The 20,126-nt window shown below is 43.5% G+C and overlaps 1 long non-coding RNA gene across 1 annotated transcript; it reads left to right on the forward strand.

Moving 5' to 3' along the window:
- The first annotated feature begins 2,853 nt into the window (after positions 1 to 2,853).
- On the forward strand, positions 2,854 to 6,749 carry LOC129052758 (uncharacterized). The gene is made up of 2 exons (XR_008517911.1): positions 2,854 to 3,084; positions 6,364 to 6,749. It is a non-coding gene; the product is annotated as an uncharacterized LOC129052758 (long non-coding RNA).
- The last annotated feature ends 13,377 nt before the right edge of the window (positions 6,750 to 20,126 follow it).

Below are 20,126 nucleotides of genomic sequence, written 5' to 3' on the forward strand. Positions count from 1 at the left end.
GTGTTTGTAGTGTGTGCAAGTAAGCGTGTGTGTTGGGGGTGTGTGTGTGTGGCGGGTGTGTAAGTGTGCGTGTGTGTATGTGAACGTGTGTGTTATTGTGTGCATGTGAGCGTGTGTGTTGTGGGAGTGTGTGAGTGTGTGTGGAGGGTGTATAAGCGTGCATGAGCGTGTGTGTGACCGTGTGTGTGACAGCTTGTGTGGCCCTGCACAGTTGTGTGTGCTTGTGTGCTTTTGCATGTGCAGCTATGTCTGCAGGTGCCGTGTGTGTGCTCACCAGGGACTCTGGCCCATGGGTGCATGTGCATGTGTGTGATGTGCATGTCCAATGTTGGGGAGACTCTGGACGCACTGACCCTCCTGTGGGCTTCTGCACGGCAGCCTAGACTGTGGGTGAGCCCAAATAGGTGAGGAGGGCTTCAGGCACAGCTGCCTGTGAAGGTGTCTGGAGCTGGGGCCCCACCTGTCTACACCAGGGTCCTGGGAGGGCCAACAGGGGCACGGCTCCCCTCCCCAACTCACAGCTGTGTCCTGTGAGGCTGCTGTACGGCTGGCTGTCCCATCCACCTTCCTTTGTCCAGCCTGTGTCTTCTCCGCTCTTGCTTGGTGAGACCTGCAAGGCCCATGGGAGCTCCGGCTTCTCCATGGCGTCTTGTCTACAAGCCCCGCAGGCCTCTCTGCAGCCCGGCCACGGCACTTGGCGTTCTATCAGGCGCTCTCCCCCTCTGCTGTAACAGGGCCCCTTGTTTGCGGGGCTCCCCCTCTGTGCCTGTCCATCACCTCCCCCAGGGCAGGGTCAGCCAGCACCTGGCACGGAACAGTGTGCACTGCAGCCTCCATGCTGAGGACGGATCTGGCTCTCATACCCTCCAGACGGCGGCGTGTTTTTGAGGACTTGGATCTCAGTCATCCCTGGGGCAAGAGGGGCTTTGTCACTCTGAACGGGGGAGGTTTCTCCCTCCTCCCGCCCAGCTCTCTAAGTGACCCTGGGCAGGTCCTTCCTTGGGGTCGCCTCTGTAGGATTGAGCCGGATCCTCCCTCAGTTACGTCTCAGAGAAGCTGGGTTTTGCCTCAAATTTCCCCTGGAGCTTTCCAGAGCCCCTGAATCCTGCCAGTGTCACGCCCAACAGTGGCCAGAAAGCGGAATGAGAGTCCTGCTGTGGTTCCTGGACCCGATATTTCAGGAGATTCTGGGCGAACCCCACAGCCCTCACCTCATTCCTCTCAGCCCCAATGGGGCATGAATCCTCCCAGCTGGCCCACAGAGCCATCAGCAGCTCAGATTGCTAAGCCAGCCCCCACGGAGCCAGGGAGGAATCCGGCAGGCAGTTCCAGCCCTGAGGAGGATGAGGGGCAGGCTCATGGAAAGATGGAAAGATGGAAGATGGGATGGGGGAGAAAGGAGGGAAGGGGAGCTGGGCTCTGGGGCTTTTGGCTTCTGCAGCCATTTGGACAGAGGTGAGAAAATCAGAGGAGAACAGCGAGGTGTGGGGTCAGTGGTCCACTTTGGGACATTGCATGGAGACTGTCAGGTGTGTGCCCCAATCCTCAACCCCCTTCTTCAGCCACAGAGGTGGCCACGTGCCATGTCTAAGAACTACTCTGCCAGCTCCCTTTTCAGAGGGTGGCAGCTATAGAGACATCAGCAGAGCCATCGGTGGGGAAGGGGTGTCTGGGCAAAGCGCCCTGGGGGCTGACCAGGGAGGACCAGCCCCCTCTGCCTTCTGGTCTCACCTTCTTCCTGCTGCCCGGAGCAGGAATGCGACTGCTGCAGCTGGTGACCAGCGGTGACATGGGCAATGGCCCATGTGAAAAAGGTCAGAACAGAAAAGATGGACACAGCCTGGTCCTGGTGACCATGGAGTGGCCAAATCAGTCTCTGACAGCTGGTCCCAGACTTTTCTACAAAAAGAAAAATGAACCTCTCTGCAATTCAAGCCCTTGCATTGCAACTCAATCTAATTGCACCTGATACAGACCTGTTCCTTTCGAGGACCTTGGGACACATGGAGGGGGTCCATCGCAGACAGGACCACCGGGACCCGGTGGAGAGGCTAAGATGCTAGCAAAGGGCAAGCCTGTGAGAGAGAGCCCTGGAGGGTGGGTGACAGCAAAGCTGACAGAGGGGGTGTTTTAGGAAAAGCCGTGGGATGCTGCATGTCACAGGAGAGCAGACGGCCTGTTGGATTTGGAGACACTCAGGTCAGGGCCCGACTTAGGACAACTTTGGGCTGTGAGGTAAGGTCCTGGGGCATAGTACTAGGTTATCAAGGGGAGGGAAGGAGCCTACAGTCCCTGTGAAAATGCTTTTGAGAGAGAGAAAGGAGCTGGGAGGCTCTGACGTAAAGATACTGAAGAGCAGCCTTGGAAGCCCACAGAAAACGCGAGCTTTTAGAAAACAAGAAGGAAGGCTGGTGCAGAGGGTGGGTCCATGGCACCGCAGCGGGATTGGCCTCTGGTCGGAGGGAGCTTGAGGTAGGGAGAGGAAGATGTGAGTGGGTTTGTACATGCACTGCTGTGAGATGAGAGGGTTTGTATTAGTCGGGGTTCTGCAGAGAAACAGAGCCAATAGGATAAACGTACATAGGAAGAGATTCGTAAGGAGATACTTCGTGCCATTCTGGAGGCTGAGAAGTCCCACGATCTACTTACTGTCTGCAAGCCGGACACCCAGGAATGCTGGCAGTGCAAGTTCCAAGACCTGAGGGCCGGGATCCAATGGTGTGGACTCCAGTCAGGGTCTGAATCCCTGAGAACCAGGAGTACCGATGGCCAGAGAAAGTGGATGTCTGCCCTGGGTCAGGCAGAGAGAAGCCAAACGCCCTCCACCTTTTTGTCCTATTCAGGCTTCCACAGATTGGACGAGGCCCACCCACCTTGGGGAGGGGCCAGCTGCTGTGTTCCGTCCACCAATGCAAACACTAAGCTCTTCCAGAAACGCCCTCACAGACACCCCGGAAGTCACGTACCCGCTCTCTAGGTGCCCTGGGGCCCAGGCAGGCTGACAAGCCACTTATCCCCCAGAGCTCCTGCTGCCTCGCCTGCTTTCTCTCGGAAACGGGAAGTGTGGCCTCAGCTGAAAGTGAGGTGAGCGTGTGAGTGTGGACATGTGTCAGTGCGCGTGTGCGTGGGAGGATGACGATGATGGAGCCCGGTGACCCATCGTCCGTGGAGTGTCCGAGCCTCCTGGGATGGCCACACTGAAGGTGCGGAAGGAGGCGGCTGGCCCAGCGTCAGACGTTTCCAGCATCCGCGGGAGTGAAACGGAGGCTGGTGGGTGGTTGCGAAGTATTTCTTTCGGGATGGATCCTGTAGCTTCTTCTCCCTCCCAGTCTCCGGTGCCGCTAGACGGCACAGCGCTGGAAGGAGGACACCGCGAGCGTTGCTTGTTTGTTTACAGAGGGTGTGCAGCAGCAGCAGCAGCAACCTGGGGCCAGCTTTGGGAGCACTAAGGATATTTCAGGATTTTAAGCCAAGGGATTAAATTCAGAAAAAATACTTCTGGTGACAAGGACAGAGAGAGACTGAATAAGTTTGGGGTAAGTGGCAAAATCAGAGAAAGAAAACCTTCCAGGAGGTCTGAGCCCAGAAAAGCAACGGTAAGGATCCGAACTGACAAGGTCATCCTGGAGGTAGAGGCATCAGGCCCAGCTGGAGAGATTGTGAGGGCGAAGAACCTACAGGACCCATTGTGAAAGAAAAGAAACAAGCTCAGTTTTGAGTATTTTGCATTCTTCACTTGGGGGGGAAAAGGAGCTATAAAAATTGCAGGCAGGTGTGCATCATGTCTTGGTAATTTCCAAAGGATTGCTTTTAATATGATAGGCACATAAAAGATTTTAAAAGCAACTGCTTTACGTGTACATTATCGACTGCTGCTGGAGCCTTATGGCACCAAGGCAGAGCTTTGCCATTAACCACAGCTCCACGGCAGCAGGGTTACGCCGGCAGGTAGCTGAGGGAACGTGAGGACATCAGAACTGGGGTTCACAGGAGGCAAAAACCTGCAGCTGCTTGTAGGAGGCCTCAGGCTTCCTGCACCCGCCTCTGTTATCCTGTGGATTGGGGCAGCCAATACAGCAAAGAGCCGGCCCCCGGAGCCCACAGCCTGCAGGGAGACAGACAGGAAAACAGATGATGAGACGCCCTCTCATCATAGCAGGCACTATTTTACCGCGGCACTGCATGAAAAGCACCTAGATTTGCTGGGGCATCTGTTGAAATGAGGTAGAGAAATTTCCTTCTGCACAGTCTCCTGAGTACTTTCCAGGGGAAGTGACGAAGGGGTGACGTTGTTGTTGCTCAGAAATTTCTTGACAGCCTGCTTGGGGCAGAATGTGGGGATCTGAATGTGGGGTGCAAGTGTGAGCACAATTCTTCATGGATTATTGTGTGAGATGATGAGAAAGGAACTCACGCATCGTTCTGGAGGGAGGAGGAGACATGGGGGTGAGGGGGAGCCAGAGGTGGCAGAAGATGACACACGCCCCAGAGTCACCCCTTCTACCAAGCCCGATGTCTGTGAGGCTGCTGAATTTCCAGCCTGCTTGGCCGTGAGTGAGTCTGTGGAGAAACCGGTGAGAGCTCCGGCCTTAGGGTATAGGTGGGGGCATGAATGTCTGACCATGCCCGTGAGCATGAATGCAGAGAGGCAGCCGGGAAGATGGGGGTTTGAACAATGTCTCCCAAATTCAGAGAGGCAGAAAGACCCTGGCTGACACCTGAGTTTCTCGTGTTACTTCATGAGGTGTAGATGATGTGATGATGCAAGAATCCACAACTTCTCCAGACAAATCGGTAGGACTAATAAGAGATCACTGGTTAGATTTTTCATTCATTGAAGTTCCATGTCATTCTTTTTTGAATCTACCCATTTTATTGCAGGCAAGTCTTTGATTCCGTCATATTTCTGAAATATTTGCTATACATATTGTGCGTGACAGCCCACATATCTGAAGTCTGACTTTGTTCTTTTCTCCTCGTTTCCTGTTTTGGCTGAGTTTTGCTATGTCTGGCTGGCTAGTTTATTTCTACAATTGTGTGATTTTTAGTTATGAACTCATATGGATTTGATATCTGTGGTAGGTCTCTGGGGAAGGAAGCTTTTTCAGGACGTGAAAGGGCCTCAAATATCTGGGGAGAATTTTCTCCTTGAGCCAAATCCAGGGCTGAGAAAGACACTTTTCATGGCTTTCTGTTTCTGTAAGACTGTTCCTCTGTTCCCCACTCATCTTTTCCTTCTCTCTAGTCCTTCCTGACTCCTGGCTTCATGGGGGGTAATTTCCAGTCCAGCTATCAATGACTTGGAAAGAAATATTAACATTTCCCTGGTTGATTTTAGATGTATTAGCTTCTTCTTGCTTAACGTTGGTGACTGCTTTATATATTTTTAAGCTAAATTATTATGAGCATACAAATTCATCATTTTTCATCTCCCTGGTAAAACACTTACTCTTTTCATCCTTTCACTTTTTAAAAACTTAAAAGCAGTATTTTAAATTCAGAAATAATTTTATATATTTATGAGGCTCAAAGGGATGTTTTGATATGTGTATACATTGGAGAAAGTTTCACTCAAACTAATTAACATGGCCATCACCTTACCTGCTCATCATTTCTTCACTTTTCATCCAGCTAGGTGGCGTAGGGTACCGCAAGTTGATTTAATCCTAGTTCCTCTGGGGAGATGAAGAACACGAGAGCCATTATTCTGAGGACTCTGCTGGGTCTGAGCCCTTGCTCTTGCCTCCAGGACCCACCGGCGTTCCTTTCCCTAGCAAAAGGCAGAGGCCTCTGTGGGCTCACGACCCACACAGCTGCACCTGTGAGTTGCATGTTTACAAACGGCCTGTCTCCTGGAAATAAATCTTTGCACTTTTCTCAGGAAATATAGTCTATAAATCACTGTGACATTTAAGATGAGGATCGCCTCCTCCCGCTCCTCTGCCTCTAAGTATAGGCCCCCCACGCTTGCTGCAGAGCCTGGGAGGTGGCCAGCCCAACTCTGTCTGGCTGGGGTAGGGACAGTCACTTAGAGTTAAAATCACTGACATCTTCAAATGTCAGCTATGTCACCACCAAAATGACCTTGCATTGCAATGAGCCGAAAGATGACTTTGTGAAACGTTAAGCAGGTGAGTTGCCCTGCTTCATATTCATCCTGGTCTTAGAATCCCACTGTTGTCACTTTGGCATTCACTTTTTAATGCTGTGATGATTAATTTTATGTGTCACCTTGGCTGGGCTAGGGTGCCCAGTTGGTTGGTCAAACACCAGTCTAGATGCTGCTGTAAAGGTAGTTTTCAGATATGATTAGCATTTAAATCAGTAGACTTTAAGTGAAGCACATTACTCTCCATCGTACAGGTGGGCCTCATCCAATCAGTTGAATTCTTCAAGAGAGAAAAACTGAAGTCCCTTAGAAGGAAAGAGTTCTGCCTTCAGACTGTCTTTGAACTTAAGACTGTAGCATCGACTCCTGCCGGAATTTCCAGCCTGCTGGCCTGCTCTGCAGATTCACACTTGCCAGCCTCCACAATCGTGTGAGCCAATTCCTTAACTTCTCTTTCTCCGTGTATCCCTTTGGTGCTGCCTCTCTGGGGAGCCCTGACTAATATGCATGCAGATGATACGATGCCCGGCATTCTGAATACATGCACTAAATCCACCCCTTTCCCCCATTTATAGATTTGGATTAACACACTAACTTACTCATATCTGCAAGTATAAATAAAAAAAGTTGCTGGTGCCAATTTCAAAGTTTTGCCATGAGGTAGCTTGAAGGAATGACATTTTAAGTAATTCGCTCAAGGCCGTAGGACATGCGATCAGGTTGTAATGCCAAGCAACTCTTATTGGGCCCTCTGCTCTGATGCCCTTCACATCTACCACCTTAATGGATTAGAGCTCTCCCTGCAGACACCCCTAGCCCCAGCTCCTGCCTATTGTTTCTTTAATGTGCTCATCACGGTCCAACATGTCATGTATTTACTGGCTAAATTGCCTTTTTTTATGTGTTTTCCTGGGATAAATGTCAGCTCACAGAACCTAGCACCTGGCACATAGTGGATGCTTAATTTCATATCTGTTGGAATTGATGCAAATAAATGAATTATTGTCAAGAGGGAGGGAGAGAGAGAGAGAGAGAGGAGAGCTGTAGCTCAGGGAGTCAAAGTGCAATAGAATGAGTGAATGAATTTGGGGCTCCGTCAGACCAACTTCAAGTTCCAGCTCAGTCACGTGCAAGGTCATTTAGCCTCTCTGCATCTTGTTCTTCACATCTGGAGTGAGTAGTATGACTTGGAGTTCAGTACTCACCCAGAAAATGAAGAAAAGCACAGAGCACAAGCCTGGTGTATAGTCCACACTCAGTGTGAAGGGCATGTATTATTTTTGTGGGATCCCATAGCAATCTGCTGGCACCCTGTTGAAAGCACCTTCCCCACCTTGGAGTAATTTGTCTTATAGGCACTTTTGTATTTTGTTAATATTTACAGTTGTATTATAAGCCTCTCTTTTTCCCCATTGAGCCTGCTGTGGTGCACTGCAGGCTGGTGCATACAGAGTGCTCCGTGGATGCTTGCTGAGTGCCTGTGTAAGAGGGTGGACCGATGGGTCTAGTGGGTTGCATGGCCTGGCTTTCTCCATCCATTTATTTAGATGCGCATTGCCCTGTGTGGCAATACTCTGATAGTAGATCTTAGGCAAAACTCAATTTACAGAGGACCCAAGGGTCAAAATCCAAGTCACAGCTGTACTTTGGCACCAGTGATAAGCGACTTAGAGCAGCATACTACCCTTTACACAGTTTTCAAAGTCATCATTCAGTTTAGTCCCCACGAGCTAGATCTGATCATTGTTTCCAGGTGGTAAAGCAGTGATCTACGGCTATTTGGCAGTGAATTAGAGTCCCGGGTCAGCTTGAGTGTGGCTGTGAGAGGAGCTGTGGCTCTGGGTGGCATGTTCCCCTGCACCTGGGACTTCATGCTCCTGGGGCAGAGGTATGAATGAAGGAAGGCAGACTTTCCTCTCTAGCCCAGAGCTAAGGATGACTGCACTATAGGGAAACTGTTGGGAGGGTGCTTGGTCTGAAGGTTTGTGTCCCTTGAAATTCACATGTTGAAACTATAACCCCAAAGTGATCATATGAGGTGGTGGGGGGGTTGGGAGGTGATTAAGTCATAAGGGTGGAGCCCTCATGAATGGGTTTGGCCCCCTTGTAAAATAGACCCCAGAGAGCTCTCTAGCCCTTTTTCCACTATGTGGAGACACAGCAAGAAGACAGCCATCTATCAGCCAGGAAGTGGGCCCTCTTCAGACACTGAATCTTCTGGCACGTTAATCTTAGACTTCCCAGCTTCCACAACTGTCAGAAATAAGTGGTTGTTGTTTAAGCCACCAGTCTATGGTATTTTGTTATAGCATCCAGAACTGACTAAGACAGAGAGGAACATAAATTGAGCAGGAAAGGGAATTGCTATGAAATGACTGTGAGCGTCTCCCCCAAAATTCATATGCTGAAGCTCTAATTCCCAAGGTGACAGTATTTGGAGGAGGGGCCTTTGGGAGGTAATCAGATTTAGATGAGGTCTTGAGGGTAGAGTCTCCATGATGGGTCCCCATAATGGGATTAGTTTCCTTATGAAAGGTGACAAGACCCTTTCTCTCTCCTTCATGTGAGGACACAGCAGGAAGGCCGCCATCTGTGAGCCAGAAAGTGAGCCCACACCTGATGGCCAAGCCTGCTGATGCTTTGGTTTTGGACTTTGCAGCCTCCAGAATGGTGAGAAGTGAATTTCCACTGTTTAAACTCCCCAGTTTGTATTGTCTTATTGTAGCAGCCTCAACTGATTAAGACAGGACTCTAGGGGAGAAGAAGAAAGATGGCCCAGGTAAAAGTGAAAGAAGAAGGGAAAGCAGATTTTCAGAAGAAAGAGGCCATAATTTTGGACACTGGATGTTAACCTCAGAGGAAGCCCTGGGGCTGTGAAGCCACAGTGGCACTCTGACCTACTCTTTCTTTCTAATAATACTGGAAAATCATCTCACTTAAACTAGCAATAAAAGCTTGTGACTAAATGCAAAGTTAGTATAAAAAAAGGAACAATTAGCATAATAATATCCCTACAGACACTAAGGCACAACAGAAAGATATGGTGACAATAAACCAAAAACTTTAATCTTTCAAAAACAATATATTGTTCTTTTACAAATAACAGAATTTGTGAAAGAATAGCATATATCAGAATTAAAAAAACATAAATAAGATGACTTGATAAGTAGATGACAAATAGAGCTCACAGAATTTAGTAAATGATTAGAAATAAAACATCATTTTAGAACAAGAGAGATGAAATCAGAGGAAATACAAAAGTAAATAACCATCACATATAATATCAAGAGATAAATATAAAATGTAAAAAAGGAAGTATTTTAAAAGAAGGAAAATTAAGAAAGACATTAAAAATATTTGAAAGTAATAATATAGAAGACTAGAAGATTCAACATATGTGTAATTGGAGTTGCTGAGGCAGAAGCCAAAACACGGGACAGAATGAATACTAAAGCCAATACTTACAAAACAAAGCTTCATTAAATGAAACAACCAAACAAAAAAAAACTTAAATATTGGGAAAGAACATACTCCATTTGGGAAAGTCCACCTGAATGGTCAATACAAAAGCATATTCTAGTAAATTATTGGGCTTTAGATTCAAATCCAATTATTTGGGCATTCATGTAAAAAGATACAGAATCTTACAGAGGAAAGAGAATCAGACTGCATCAGACTTTTTGACAGCATCCTGGCTAACACTGTAACCCCGTCTTTACTAAAAATACAAAAAATTAGCCAGGCGTGTCGGCGGGTGCCTGTAGTCCCAGCTACTCAGGAGGCTGAGGCAGGAGAATGGTGTGAACCCGGGAGGCAGAGCTTGCAGTGAGCCGAGATCGCACCACTACACTCCAGCCTGGGGGACACAGTGAGACTCTGTCTCAAAAAAAAAAAAAAAAAGAAATTTAGAAAACAAAGTACAAATTAAGATATCCAGGAAAAATGTGAACAAAAAGAAAGCAGGTGTAACAGCCATGCTCTCTAACAAAATAGATGTTAGAGCTCATGGCATTAAAAGAGATTTAAAAGGAGGTGTTTTCATAACACTGAAGCTACAATTCACCATGAAGGTATCACAGTTATTAATATACATGTGCCCAATAATACAGTCACTTTCAAAGAGTAAAAAGTGCAGGAGATACAAGGAGAAATGGATAAAAATATACTCAGGACTGGAGAACTCACCACACCACTCTCTATCCAAGACAAATTGTTAGTAAGAAGATAGAAGACTTCAATGACATGGCCAATGAGGCAGATCCTACAGAAGTATATTGAACTCTGAACTCTGGTAATTGAGAATACAGCTGCTTTTTAAAAGTGCATGAAATATCTCCCAAATTGACCATATCTTATGCTACAAAGAGAATCTCATTAAATCCAAAGCATAGAAATAATACAATCAGCCTTCTCCTATCACAAGCAATTGAACTAGAAGCTAATTATAGCATTAACAAAACAAAAAGATTTGCCCACTAAACATGTTATTAAACAACTCTTGGAACAGCAAAACAAAATAAAGACAAAATAAAGAATAAAATGACAGAATTTCATAAAAATAGAATTTATAGAATATGGCTAAAGCAGTTATAAAAGAATAATTTTAGACAAATAAAAATTAATATTATTAAAAATGCAAAAAGGAAAATAAATGAATTAATATCCAACACAAAAAACTAGAAAAGAAACAAGACAGTAAACAGAAAGCAGCAAAAAGAAGTAACAGAAGTACTAATGAGTTCAAACGAGTTGGTACAAATGCAATAGAACCAGCAAATACATCCAAAATCTGTTTGTAGACAAACTGTGAGGCCATCTAAAAAAAATTCTGGTGAGGTTTGGGAGAAAGAGGGCACAAATATAAAAAACTTAGAAATGACAAATGCATCAAATCCAGAAGAATTTATTTTTTTAATCATAAGATTACTTTGTAGAATTGTATGTAAATAAAGTAAAATACCAAGATAGGATAACTGACCCCATTAAAGTGAGAATCTAAACAGGCCAGTTACCATTAAAGAAATAGAAGAGGTAGTTAAAGAGCACTAACTCCTTTCAAACCCCAATTACCACAGAGGAAATATACCAAGTTTTAATTAGATCAATTAATAGCAATGATACTTAAATAATTTCAGAGTATAGGGAAAAATGGAGAACATCCAAATTCTTTTTATGAAGCAAGTAAAACCTCTATAATATGACAGAACTTTTACTATAGAACAAAAGTACTAACCAGCTTCACTTATGAACATAGATGCGCAAAGGTCTTCGCTAAAATGTAATTAAGCAGAAGCAAACAGCATGTAACAAAACAATGCATGAAGACCAAGTGGTTGTTTTACCAGGAACAGGAAGATGGTTCAATATGAGAAAATGTATTAATATAATCCATCAAATGAATATAGCTAAGCAGAAATGTCATCTGGTCACTTCAAAAATAGAAGTGGCATTTTACATAATCAAGCATATTCATGTTCAAGACACTTGATAAAAATAGCAATTGATGTATCCAGAAGTTAGCATACTACTCAGTGGCAAACAAATATGTCCTCTGGCTAAAGACAGGAGGAAAACAAGAATGCCTGAATGTCTTATGCCATCTAGGATTGTGTTGAAAATATTAGACCGTGCAGTTGGCCGAGAGAAAGGAGTCAGAGGCACAGGCACTAGAAAAGCAGAGGAATAAATAAAACCATCTCTGTTTGCAGATGAGAAAATTACATATCTTGAAAATCCCCCCAAAAATCAAAGGAAAACTATTACTACCCCCAAAAGAGAGAGAGAGAGAGTTGCTAAAAATGGCATATTATAAAATCAACATTTGCACGTCAGTAAGAACTTTTGCTTCCAGGAAGATGGATAATTATACATAGAACAAACCTAGGAAGGCTCCCAAGGTGCAGAGAGAAAAACAGGCTGACCTCAGCACCCAAGAAACAGCTTGGTGGTGAGTTTCCTGGGTTTTCTTTTGTCTTCGTAGTTCCTAGATTTGACACTGAAGAAGCAAGCAATCTGGAAATGTCAGTGGATGTACACAAATAAACAACCGCAAAAGCCTGCTCGCTCTAGCCAAAGGACAAGAAAAAGGGCAGTCCATCAAGACACAATCCTTTTAAAAAATAACCACTCCACTCCAGCAATACCACAGAAGAATCTGGCTGTACCGCAGGTACATCAGCAAAGACAACCTTTACCTAGCAGTAAAGAGATCCCCCTTACACTGGGAGCCCTAGTGAAGAGCAGGGACTTTCACCCCCACCTAGCGGTGATGGGGCCCCACCCACCACAGTGCCAGCAGAGACCATATGGGAGCCGGAATCCTCATCCCTACCCAGCAGTAACAAGGAGCCCTCCTCACTGTGGGCATCAAGGGTGAGTGAGTGCAAAACCTGGGTGTCACTTGGAAGGGAAGAATGGTGTCTCCTTCCTTCCCATCCCCAGCCAGAGTGATATCACCAGGAAAAAGAAAATACTTTATCACCAGCAAATCTACTCTACAGCTAAAACAGAGGGCTTAAGTAAGGCCCAGAATCTCATGACATAATACAAAAATGTCCAGAATTTAATAGAAAATCACTTATTCTACTAAAAATGGAGAGGATCACACAATGAATGAAAAGACAACCACTGCATGCCATACAAGTTGACAGACATGTTGGAATTATTTGACAAAGGTTTTAAAACAGCACTGATGAAAATGCTTCAATAAACAATTACGAACACACTTAAACAAAGGAAAACAAAGACAGCCTCAGCAAAGAAATAGAAAGCCTCAGCAAGGCAATAGAGATATAAAGAAAAAAATGAATAGACATTTTATTATTTATGTATTTATTTATTTATTTGAGATGGAGTCTCCCTCTGTTGCCCAGGCTGGAGTGCAGTGGCATGATCTCGGCTTACTGCAACCTCTGCCTCCTGGGTTCAAACATTTCCCCTGCCTCAGCCTCCTGAGTAGCTTGAGATTACAGGCAACTGCCACCACGCCCAGCTAATTTTTGTATTTTCAGTAGAGACAGGGTTTCACCATGTTGGCCAGGCTGGTCTCAAACTCCTGACCTCAGGTGATCTACCCACCTCAGCCTCCCAAAGTGCTGGGTTTACAGGCATGCGCCCCCACACCCAGCCTGAAATAGACATTTTAGAACTGAAAAATATAATTGAAATTTTAAAAGCACAGTGAAATGAGCTCAACAGCAGAATGAAATGGACACAGCAAAGAATTGCGAAATGGAAGATGGAACAATGGAAATAATCCAACCCGAACAACATGGAGAAAGTAGAAGAATAATAAAACAACAACAGCAACAACAACAGAAAGTGAACAGAGCCTCAGGGACTTCTGGGATTATAACAAAAGTCTAAATTTTGTGTCATTTTGTCCCTGCAGGAGAGGTGAAAGGGGGAGAGGCTGAAAAGTACATGAAGAAATAATGGCTGAAAATGACCCAAATTGTTAAGATACATTAACCTGCAGATTCAAGAAGCTGAAAGATGCTCAAACAGGATAAACCTAAAGAAATCTATGCCAACATGCATCATAATTAAACTTCTGCAAAGCAAAAAACAAAGAAAAAATTTCTGAAAACAGCCAGGGGAAAAGAACACCCAACCTACAAGGGAAAAACAATTCAAATGACAGTGGGTTTGTCATCAGAAGCCATGGAAGCCAGGAGGAAATGACACAATATTTTTCAGCTACTAAGAGCAAAAAAACTGTCATCCCAAAATTCTGTACCCATAAAAATATCTTTCAAGAAGGAAGGAGAAATGAAGACATTCTCAGATGAAGGAAAACTGAGAGAATTTATCAGCAGCAGAGCTATCCTAACAAAATAGCTTTTTAAACAGAAAGGAAATCATAAAAAGGAACCTTACAACATCAAGAAGAAAAAATGATGAGCAAAGTAAATAAAAATATGAATAAATATAGTAGGCAGTTTCTTTTTCCTCTTGAGTCTTATAAATTACACTTGATGGTTGAAGCAATGACCCCAGAAAGAGAGAAAACAAGAGAGGAAAAAAAAGAAATAAAGAATTAAAATGGCAGAGTTAAGCCCTAAAATATAAATAATTACATTAATGTGTAAATAAACTAAATACACTAAAATACAGAAAGTGATAGGATGGATTAAAAAGCATGACCCAATTATATGTTGTCTACAAGAAACTCGCTTCAAATGCTGTAATATAGGCAGGTTACAAGATAGAATGTATCCTTCACCATAAAACAAATCTCAACAATTTTAAAAATAATTAAAGTCATGCGCTTGTTCTTTGATCACAGTGGAATCAAACTAGATTATGAATAACAGCACAATAACAGAAAAATCTCCAAACACTAGGAAACAAAACAACATACTTCTAAATAATCCGTGGGTAAAAGAAGAAGTCTCAGGGGAAATAAAAATACTTTGAACTGAATAAAAACGAAAATAGAATTGTTGGGATATGGCTAAAGCAGTTATGAGAGAGAAATGTATGACACTAACTGCATATGTTAACAGAGATGAAAAGTCTCAAGTAACCTAAGCTCCCAGCTCAAGAACTGAAAAATAGAAGAGCAAAATAAAAAAAAAAAAAAAAACAAAGAAATAATAAAGATGAGAGCAGAAATTTTTAAAAAGTGGAATGTAGTAAAGATACCAGTTTTACTCAAATTGATATATAGGTTTAATGCAATGCCTATCCATCTCAGCAATATTTTTTGTAGATATGGACAAGATTATTCTAAAATGTATATGGAAAGGCAAAGGCACTAAAATTACTAAAACGATTTTAAAAAGGAGAACAAAGTGAGAGGAATCAGTCTACCCAATTTTCTTTTCATTTTAATTGTGATAAAATACATATAACATAAAATGTACCATCTTAGCCACTTCTGAGTGTATAGTAGTGCTAAGTATATTCACACTGTTGTACAACCAATCTGTAGTACTCTTTTTATCTTGCAAAACTGAAGCTCTATACCTGTTAAACAACAACTCTTGAACCCTCCCTGCCCCCAACCCCTGGCAACCACCATTGTGTTTTCTGACTATAAATTTGACTACAGTAGTCCCCCCTTATCTGAAGGACATACATTCCGAGATCCCCGGGAGATGCCTATAACTACGGATAATACCAAATCCTATATATACTATGTTTCTTCTATCTGATAACTGAGACAGATATGAAGTGACTAGGAGGTGGGTAGCACATACAGCATGGATATGCTGGACAAAGGGATGATTCACATCTGGGCAGGGACAACATGAGATTTCATCATGCTACTCAGAATGGCACACGTGACTTATGAGTTGCCTGTTTCTGAAATTTTTCATTTAGTATTTTTGAACTGTGGTTGGCTGCTCGTAACTGAAACCGTGGAAAGCAAAACAGCAGATAAAGGGGGACTTCTGGACTCTATGGACCTCATATAAGTGGAATCATGTAGTATTTGTCTTTTTGAGACTGGCTTATTTCACTTAACGTAATGTTCACCAGGTTCATCCATGTGGTATTATGTGTCAGAATGTCCATGCTTTTCAAAGGCTGAATCGTATTCCATTGTCTGTATATATTATTTTGTTTTTCCGCTCATCTAACTAGGGGCATTTGGGTTGTTTCCACTTTTTAGCTATTGGGAATAGTGCTGGCATAAACATGGCTGTACAAATATCTATTTGAGTCCCCCCTCTTCCCCAGTTTCTGGAGTATATGCTCAGAAGTGGAATCCCTGGATCATATGGCAATAATTCTATATTTACTTTTTAAGGAACTGCCATACTGTTTTCCATAGCAGCTGCAGCGTTTTGCATTCCTACCAACAGTGTGCAAGGGTTCCAACTTCTCCTCATCCTTGCCAACACTTGTTATTTTCTGCATTTTTGATAATAGTCATACTAATGGGTATGCTTTATTCATCATAGTTCAAAGCTGGAAACAACCCACGTGGCCTTTGTGGGTGGATTATTAAATAACTGTGGTACATCCATAACCATGCCATGGAACACTTACTACTCAGCAATAAAAGAACAAACTATTGATCTATGCAACCATCTGGTAGAGTCTCCAGAGGATTGTGCAAGTGAAAAACGTCAGTCCCCAAAGGTTACATACTGTGTGATTCAATTTCTATAACACTGAATCAACACAGTTACAAAAATGGAGAGAAGGTTCCTAGCTGCCAGTGATTATGGATGTGGCTGTAAGAGGCAACAGGAAGGATCCTTGTAGTGATGGAAGTAGCCTGGATTTTGCATATATTGTCATCAGTATCCTGATTGTTACATTTTACTATATGCTTGTTGCATTATATGTAGTGTATACATATTTTTGCTAGATGTTACCATGGAGGGGAACTTGGTAAAGGGCACACGAGGTCACTGTGTATTATTTCCTACAAATTCATGTAAATGTGTACTTAGAATTAAAAGCCTAGTTCCAAACACAAAGGGACGGAATCAATAATTACCATGGATATAAGCCAAAACCTATTAGAGTATCTATCACTCTGTAACAAATTACCTTCAAACTTACCAAATTATGACAACAAAACATTTGCTAACTTACAGTTTTAAGGGTCAAGAATTTGGCCATGGCAGAGCCAGGCACCCTGGCTCAAGGCAGAGCCCTCACAGGCTCTGGGCAGGCTGGCACTTCAAGGCTTGCCTGGGGCTGTGGGACCCACCTCCAAGTTCACTCACATGGTTATTGGCAGCCTCGGGTCCTCACTGCCTGCTGGAGAGTCATAGACCAGTCCCTCCCCAGGGAAGCTTACAGCGTGGCAGCTGGCTTCCATTAGAGCAATTGAGTGGGAGAGGCTGATGGAGCACCCAAGACAGAAGGCATCGTCTTTTTGTGACCTTATCTTGGAAGTGATATCCATCAACTTTTTCTACATTTTATTCATTAGAAGCAAGTCACTGGGTTCAATCTGCATTCAGAAGAGGGGCATTCTCCAAGGAGGCAGGGATCACTGGAGTCATCTTAGAGGCTGCCCACCAGTGTCCATACACACATCCCTTATATACATCCCATGCACAACACACATGCCCACACACACACACAAACACCCCTCACATGCTCACATACACACATGCACACACTCACATTCATACCACACATACCATACCACACACTACAGACAGAGTCACACCATGCATACAGGCATGCACAATACATACACAGGCTCACATACACACATGCACATACTGACATTCACACCACACATACCACACCCACGCACTGCACACAGACTCACACCATGCATACAGTCATGTACAGTACACACACACATGCTCACATACATACATGCACACACACATTCACAGCACACATACCACACCCATGCAACACACATGCAACACACACAGACTCACACCAGGCATATATGCATGCACAATACACACACACCACAGACACATACATGCTCACACACACACCACACACACCCACTCACGCTATATGAACAACAGACATACATCATAAATGCACCCTCCACACACTCATACGACACTTATGCACATGTACGTATACACCACAGACATATACACTCTCAATATACATATGCACACACATGCTTACATGCACGCACGCATGCTCACCTACACACACACTACACACGTACATACACTCACATCATATATACACTCCCTATACCACACACAGACTCACATCACATGTACACACATACACAACACTCACACACCCCATGCAAAACAACACGTACACACACACTCAAACCACACACGCACACACAACACACATATTTTCCATGAATAAACTTTTTAAAAATTGTCCCAAAATTATATGCGGTACACTGTAAAACTCTTTTAAACACAGTAAAATAAACTTGAACAAAGGAAGAGACATGCTGTGTTCTTAGATGGGAAGGCTTTGGCCAAGCCTCCTTAAGTTATTCCATAGTATTAAAGTATCTCAGTCCAAATACATTTTCCCTGGATGTAAATCACTTGGCTATGTATCTCATTAGGAAGAACACAGTGGGAAGAGTAACTACAAATCGCCAGCTAACCCTTGAAAAAGAACAATGGGAGGGCGCCAGCCACACAAAACATAAAAACATGTCTTCTATAGATACAGCCCCAAATACAACAGTCCGACAGGAGAATGAGTAAATGGGCAATACAAATAAATGAATAATCCAATGAAAAAGAAATAAAAACAGCCCTCGAACCTCCCCACTTACAATAAAGACAAATGTACAAGGCCATTCCCAGACCTAGCAACAAAATGAACGTATGAAGTTAACTGTGTATGCAGTGGATGAGGAAGTCACACAGAGAGATATTTCCGTCCAGTGATTTTAGGGAACCCTGATCTGACGGTGCATTCCTAGGGGTGTGTAACAGAAACACAAAATAAGCTGCATGAGTTATCTCAAGCTTTTTGCAGCCGTCAGGGTGTTGGTGGAGGTGGTGATGCTGCTACTTTGACACGTATGTGTGTGTGCACACACGTGTGTGTGTGTGTGTGAGAAGGGGTAAAGTAAATGAGTAGTTGCATGGGCCACGGGACATAGGATATTTAATATGATGTATAGGGAATTGATGATGTAACAGCAACAAGGGTAAGAAAAAAAAACTTTCTTCAAAAGCAAGGAGACAAACGACAACTCAGTGTGAAGGAACAACCCTGATCCCCAGGCTGTGATCGCTAAATCCAATTTACCACTGAAAGCAACTAGGGCTTTTTGGAGAAATGGTTAGTTCTGGGTATGCATTAGAAAATGTACAAAATGAGACCCAAAGATCTTGTACCAGAAAGTAAGGAAGCTGCCGTAGCTCTTGGGGCCATGCCAAAAAGTTTCTGAAAACACGTGGCCTTGTATGTCTGGTTCTTTCTCTTAGCATGTTTGCAAGGTTCTTCCATGTTGTAGCAGGTGTCAGAACTGCATTCTTCTTAAAGCAGGGATATGCCACATTTTATTTCTCCATCCATCCCTTGATGGACACTTGGGCTGTTTCCAGCTTTTGGCTATTGGGAACAATGCTGCTAGGAACAGGTAGGTGCATATACATTTTTGTTTGGGGTGATGAAAAATGCTGGAATTAGATAATGGTGATAGACACATGGCATAGTGCATTTGCTTAGTGCCACTGAATTGTAAGTGATTACCATGGTAAATTTTTACGTCAAGTGTATTTTACTACAATTTTTAAAAACCTAAGAAAAAGAAATAAAAAAGAATGAATGAATGAAAAAAAAAAAAAAGAACTCAGCCAGACTTGAAGAGATTCTCTCAACCAAAGATAGGCCAATGTTAGCATCATTAACCTGATTGCCTTGAATGGATACAACACATTAAACATGATTTCATCCTTGAGTTTATTAAAATGAAAAGTAAAAAACTGGTCACTATCAGAGTATGTCAGGGAAACTACTCATTATTGTAAAAACTTGGAAAGAAATAAGTATTTCTCCCTGCTTTACATATAAGAACTTTATTTCTAGCTAAGCAGATAATTGAAATGGGAGGTATCTTTTTACATAAATAGTCCAGCTGCCACATGAAGAATTCATGTTGGAATCAGAGTGTCATCCTTTTCCACCCTTACTGTATTAATGACTTGTGATACTCCTCAGTGACTGCTGAGATTACAAAAACAGAAGCTCAGCAGACATCGCAAATCCCCCATGGAGGCACAGCACAGCACAGCATAGGAAGTTGTCCGGCCAAAACCCAAAGCCTGAATCTGATCAAGCCCCCAAATCTAACTCCCAGTTTATAGGAACCCTGGGACAGTGAAACACAAAATGCAGACTACTGGGGGCTCTACAGGAAAAACAACCCTGCTTTGTTGATCCATATAGCACAAAGGGAAGAAAAGGCATGAGTACGAGACTTCAGGACTGAAAAAAGAAAGGCTTTTGGAGACCTATCGACCAGTTTCAAAATATGAGTCTTATTTGGATTCAGATGTGAACTAGCAAAATTACAATGTAGATAGTTGGTAACACGTAAGCATTTATTGGATATGGATGATATTGTGGATATGCTTTTAAAAAGACC

Source organism: Pongo abelii, chromosome 23, assembly GCF_028885655.2.
Source record: "Pongo abelii isolate AG06213 chromosome 23, NHGRI_mPonAbe1-v2.0_pri, whole genome shotgun sequence".
NCBI classification, from domain to species: Eukaryota; Metazoa; Chordata; class Mammalia; order Primates; family Hominidae; genus Pongo; species Pongo abelii.